We start from the raw sequence: 6,060 nt of genomic DNA, 5'->3' as shown, positions 1-6,060 counted from the left end.
AGAAAAGGGGGGACCCGAGGGCTTCTCCGTCTTGAGATTCTTTATTTTGGAGGTGGGGTCGGGAGATAGAATTGTGTTGTGGATCAAGGAATGACTAGTCCTGAGTGCAAAGAATCAGTAGCCTCGTAATGACATCAACATTATTCTTTGAGTATTAAGAGGGCTCGAGTTTGCTCTGATACCTAAGGCTGCTGCTGAGGCCTAGAGGAACCGCTAGCACTTATCACGATTTTCTGATTTAATATTCAAAATATCCACTCTGGTGGGTATTGGTTTGACGATGTTCAGCAGTTTATGGGGTTGTATGTTTCTTTAGGGAGGCAGAGCATTGGGATTTTATTCTGCATTTAAGCTCCTGATTTAGATCTAGTCTATAACTTGTTTGGGTGTGGATGCCCACATTTTTTGAGCATATGGACCAGTTTTGTAAGAACTTAAAATGTTGCCTTTTTCTTTTATGACTCTGTCATCTTTAGAGTTGACCCCTTTGGCCCTGCCATTGGCAAATAACAATTGAGATACTGTCATGTATGCTTTATAGTTTTTCCCTGTGACCCGCCCCCCCCCCCAACTTTCATTTCGTCAATTCAGAGAGTAAAGTTATGAAAGATTTTGCAGTAGATTTTATAATTCAAGTGAATCACAGCTCTGGGAGCTCTATTTTGGTTCACAAGTTTTGCCTTCATTGTTAAGGAAGTTGTGATAGCTTGATGCATGCATCTGATGTGAGTCATTAAGTTGGTAAAAATGAATTGAGAATTTTTATATCCTAAAATACTGGACACCTTTCTTTAAAGAGCTGGAGAATTAGATTGATTGACTTTATGACATCCATAATTTAATTTTGTTAGATTACCTAAAGATCCCTGTGTGTTTTAGATTGTGCTGTAGATCCCTAAGGAGTCTGTCTCCTTGCACACAACAGTAGTGTTACTGAAAAGTTACATATGAGTCAAAATTTTATGTTAGTTTCAAGCCCTGTTTTTTTCCAGCTTTTGTAGTAGAGGATTGGGTGAGTGACATTGAGTATATGAGAGGGAACAGAGGTAGATAATATTTAAGAAATGCCTACTGGTAATTTAATGATTACAGTAATTTTCCTTATCCAAGTTTCCTACAAAGAGATGATGTCATAGTATTTAATAAGTATCATACATATATTTTATTCAGAGGTAAAATATTTTGTGTGTATCTTGGACATTTGGCTTTCGTTCATTAGAAGGCTAAGAGACCAAAAATTTTTTTAGGGGTCTGATAGGTACTCAGAAGATTTATTTAATGAATTTTTAAAAATCATTTGTCTGATGTTCTTATATCTAGTAGGAATTTGATTCTGTGGTTTTTGTTTTTTTTCTTGTTATAGATTTTATGTTGCAATTATTTGGTCCATGTCAACCTAGCTGCTAGGTTAGTAGTAAGAGTAAGAATTTTTATTTATTTATTATTATATTATTATTTTTTAATCCTTACCTGAGGACATTCCCTCTTCCCCTAATTGATTTCTAGAGAGAATGAAGCGGGGTGGGGGGAGAGAAACATTGATATGAGAGAGTCACATCAATTGGTTGACTCCCACTTGCACCCTTGCTAGGTCTGGGGAACCTGCAACAGAGGTGCATGCCCTTGACCAGGAATCGAACCCGAGACCCTTTGGTCTTCACGCCAACACTCTGAGCAAAACCGACTGGACAAGACTAAGAATTTTAAAAAGAATTAAAGATGGAGATGAAAAAGTCTTTTTCATTGGTTTTCTTATTTTTTTAAATCACAAAGGGCTGTTGTCATTTTGTGATTCTCCGTGATTGTCTTTAAGGACCAGTTTTTAGATTGTTGTGGTTAGAACAATTGTCTATTAATAATTAGAATTGTGTTAGAAAGAAATACAGGAAAAGTTATGCCACTGGAGATAGTCCAGTGTCTTTATGGGGGGGAGAGGAGCATTATACATTTCCATTATATTTTCCAAATAATACTGTTGTTTATCTGTTACCAGTTGTGCTTTACATACTATGCTAGGGATAGGGGATACCTCAATATCATTGCCTCAGGGAATGTTTAATTTAGGAATCAGAGGTAGGTTGGAAGGGTTGAATAGGGCCTTAATGCATGCAGAAGGCTTTGAAAATTACAGAAATTTTTTAAATAGGAGAGTGACAGCCACAGAGATCCGGTAGTTTTTATGTGGGATGTGTTATAGATTAGAGGAGGTGACGGTCAAAATACATTGTAGGCTAAAAGCTTTGGAGATGTGGAAATTCTTGGTGGTAGTGGGAAGAAGACATTGTGATAAATCACTTAATTCTATAGAGAGACATCAAAGATGGCAAGGCCTTAAACCCTGCTGTTTGATAGAATGTTGAATGCCATTAAAAAAAAAATCAGAGGTAGCTAATTTAGATAGAGGAAAATAACTTTCATTTGAATTATAGTGTATCACATAACTGTCTTCACAGTTAACCCTGCCAATAAACAAGGCTTAGAAATTGTTGTTTAGGTTTATACATTAAACTGCTGAGAGAACCAGGATTTGGAAGGGTATTTCTGATTTAAATCTCGGTGTTTTCCCCTCACTATGTTAGTCTTAAGCATGAAAAGGGGGGAAAATATTGTGAATCCCCAGTGTTGGCCTAAATAATTTTATTAAAATATTTAATTTTATATGTATATAGATGTAAATTCTTTAGGATTAATGCGTGTATGCAAGTAACAAAAGTAAATTTATAAATGAAATATAAGCCAAATTATAAAACAAATAAAACAAATTAAATGTAGAATGATGGATGATGTTGTTTTGCTGAAACGAAATCTTTCTTTGCATAGGAATAATATACTATTTATTGTCTGCCTTGGCAAGATGTGGGGTTTTCTATATATAATATATCCTTAATAACCCCATTTCTGTACTACTTTTCTGTATTTGAATGCTCACAGGTTAGGTGGTTTGGCTTTCACTTTGGGTAACTATATCATTTATCTTGTAAGACTGTTCTGGGTCTTTTTCTTTAGCTCACCCCAATTCTAGTACCATTGGTTATAGATATGAGGTTGTTATCCAGAAGATCCAGAATATATTTTTTAAAGTATCAAAATGAAAATATAAACTTGAAGAATCTTCATCAGGACTCATGGCTTATAGTCTGCTACTCCCAATTAAATTTAAGAAATATTGTTGTGTATCTAGTTTTTGAGTGTTGATGTTTGCTTTTAGAAATCAAAGCTAAAATTCAAATTTTATAGTGAATCAATGCTGATGGTAATCTCTAAGTACAAAAGTATAATTATTAAACGTGTAGATATTTCTGTCTAAACATCTGCAAATTACTCGCTCATCTGTAATACAGTGATAGGTCATCACTTCGTATTATTTATGTGCAAGAATGAAACAGTTGTTCACCCAGATTGTCTCCACCTGTAACTAAGAAAAGGATAGGTTTCAACACTGGTAATATTCTATACGAAACTCTTTAAAAAATATAAAATTATAGAACATTTGTCATTTCTATCTTAACGTTATTTTTCATTTTATATTTAATTCATTTGTTTTCATTGTCATTATTCTAAGTCAGACCCTCCATTTATCTGTCTTGAACTAATTATTGTAATTGCCTTCTAACTGGTCTCCCTGCATCCAGCCCAAATAAAACATTAAGATGAAGTTAGACCTCCCAAAGTACAACTGTGATCATGCTGTTCTTCTGTTGATTTCTAAGCTCTCTCTATCAGGGCAAGGTCTTTGGTAAATTTCCCGTAATGCCTTCCACAAAGTTGGGAAGCAATTAGTATTTGTTAATTAAATGACTGATAAAAATCATAAGCTAGTTAAAAGCTAAGCGAACCTTGTAGATTTTCAGTGGGAATATAACTGCAGAGGATACTGGTTAAAAGCTAAATCAGTATTTAGAAACTTATTTGAAAAGGAGTTTCTTATTTATGACAGAATGTTAAGTGTTGAAAAGACTCAGTATTATATAATCCTATGTTTCTCAGATAGACAAAGTTATCTTTCAGAGTTCAGTGTAAATAATGCTAGAGTTTTAGATAATATCCCTTCTCCATGATTAATTTATTCATCCTTCAGATTTGTATTGAGAGGTGATAATTTGCCAGCTCTGTTCTAGGCACTGGGGAGAGTGGATACAGACCTTTTCTTGTTGGAAGTGGTCATAAAGACAGACAAGTCCCTGTCCTCAGGGAGCTTGCATTCTAAAAATGGGGGAGGAAGAATCAGACTATAAACAAAGCTACTTTCAGATTGTGATAGATGCTATGATGGAAATACCCGAGTAAGGGAAAAAAAGCTATGGGATGCGTTAGGGCAGTGGATGTGAGAGTGGTGGTACTAATTTAGATTTTAAAAATGTAATACAAGTTAGATAACTTTATAAATCATTAAACTTTCTGAAATGAGTCAATTTTTAAGTCTCGTTAGGCTTAAATCATTCAACCATGTTCAACTGTGAGGGGAGAACTTCGGTGTACTGACTTTCAAATTGTACTTTGCCTTTAGAACTTTGTGAGCAAAAATATAGGGAATGCATTGTATATTCTGCATTCTTTTCCTACCATACTTCCACAAATAAGCCCTTGTACAGCCAAAGTGAACCAGAGCTCCTCAGGTCTGTTGGCTTGTGATGATATTCTTTTTTTCTTGGAGTGGTCCTCCACGCAGTGATGATGAGGTTGCATGTCCTATTACATATCTTCCATTCCTAAGGGATAAAATTAGAGTGATGATTCATGTAACTAGATGGCCATACCCACAAGCTCCTTTTGAGAGTTTCTTTTAGCATAAGCTGCTCGGCCTGTGACCCTGATTGAAACAGATATGGATGTCTAAATCATAAAGCAGTTATCATAGTCTGCTCAGTGGCTATGAGGTCTGTTGGCTCTAGGACTCTGCACAGCCCCATACTACATAGAGACTGGCTAAACCAATCAGATCTTTTCTTATTGAAGTTTGAACTTTATTCCTAGTTCAAAAGGAGACTTCTAGCCCTGTAACTCCCAGTTTCTTTTAATAGGACAAGTAAAAAAACATAACAGAAGTAGACAAATCCATAATCATATTTGAAGATTTCAGCAGCCTTTCTCAGTAATTGACAGAAGAGGAAAAACTCTGAGAATATAAAAGATCTGAACAACACTATGAACCAACTTGACCTAATTGACATTTATAGAACACTATACTCAGTAACTATAGAACACACATTCTTTTCAGATGTACATGAAATGTTCACCAACATAGACCATATACTGAGCCATAAAACAGACCTCTAATTTCAAATGATGGAAATGTTATAGAATATTACATTCTCTGACAATAATAGGAGTAATTTAGAAATCAATAATATGATAGCAAATCAATAAATATTTGGAAATTAAATAGCATATCTTTTTTATTGACTTCAGGGGGGGGGGAGAGAGAAACATCAATGAGGGGAGAGAATCATGGATCAGCTTCCTCCTGCACACCCCCTACTGGGGACTGAGCCTGCAACCCACGCATGTGCCCTTGACCAGAATCAAACCCAGGACCCTTCAGTCCCCAGACTGGCGCTCTATCCACTGAGCCAAACTGGCTAGGGCTAAATAGCACACTTTTTCTATTTTCCCAGTGTTAAAGATGAAATCATAGGAATATTAGAAAACATTTGAAGTGCATGATAATAAAAACATTAAATTATTAGCAGCTAAAGAAACATTGGGGGAAATATTTAATATTAAGTGCTTATTTGAGAAAAGAAGAAAGGATTGACAAACTTTTCCTATAAAGGGCCAGATAGCCCTGGCTGGTTTGGCTCAGTGGATAGAGCGTCGGCCTACGGACTGAAGGATCCCAGGTTCGATTCCGGTCAAGGGCATGTACCTTGGTTGTGGGCACATTCCCAGTAGGGGGTGTGCAGGAGGCAGCTGATCGATGTTTCTCTCTCGATCTTTTTTTTTTTTTAAATATATTTTATTGATGTTTTACAGAGAGGAAGGGAGAGGGATAGAGAGTTAGAAACATCGATGAGAGAGCAACATCGACCAGCTGCCTCCTGCACATCTCCCACTGGGGAT

At 35.9% G+C, this 6,060-nt stretch overlaps 1 protein-coding gene across 5 annotated transcripts in view; it reads left to right on the top strand.

Annotated features, from left to right (window-relative positions):
• The window catches only part of LIN54 (lin-54 DREAM MuvB core complex component), a 65,843-nt gene that overhangs the window by 3,944 nt on the left and 55,839 nt on the right, over positions 1–6,060 (top strand). The gene's annotated exons all lie outside the window — the stretch shown is intronic.

This window comes from Myotis davidii, unplaced genomic scaffold (assembly GCF_000327345.1).
Source record: "Myotis davidii unplaced genomic scaffold, ASM32734v1 scaffold449, whole genome shotgun sequence".
NCBI lineage: Eukaryota > Metazoa > Chordata > Mammalia > Chiroptera > Vespertilionidae > Myotis > Myotis davidii.
The sequence above is the reverse complement of the archived record's forward strand: the minus strand, read 5'-3'. Positions and strand labels throughout refer to the sequence as shown.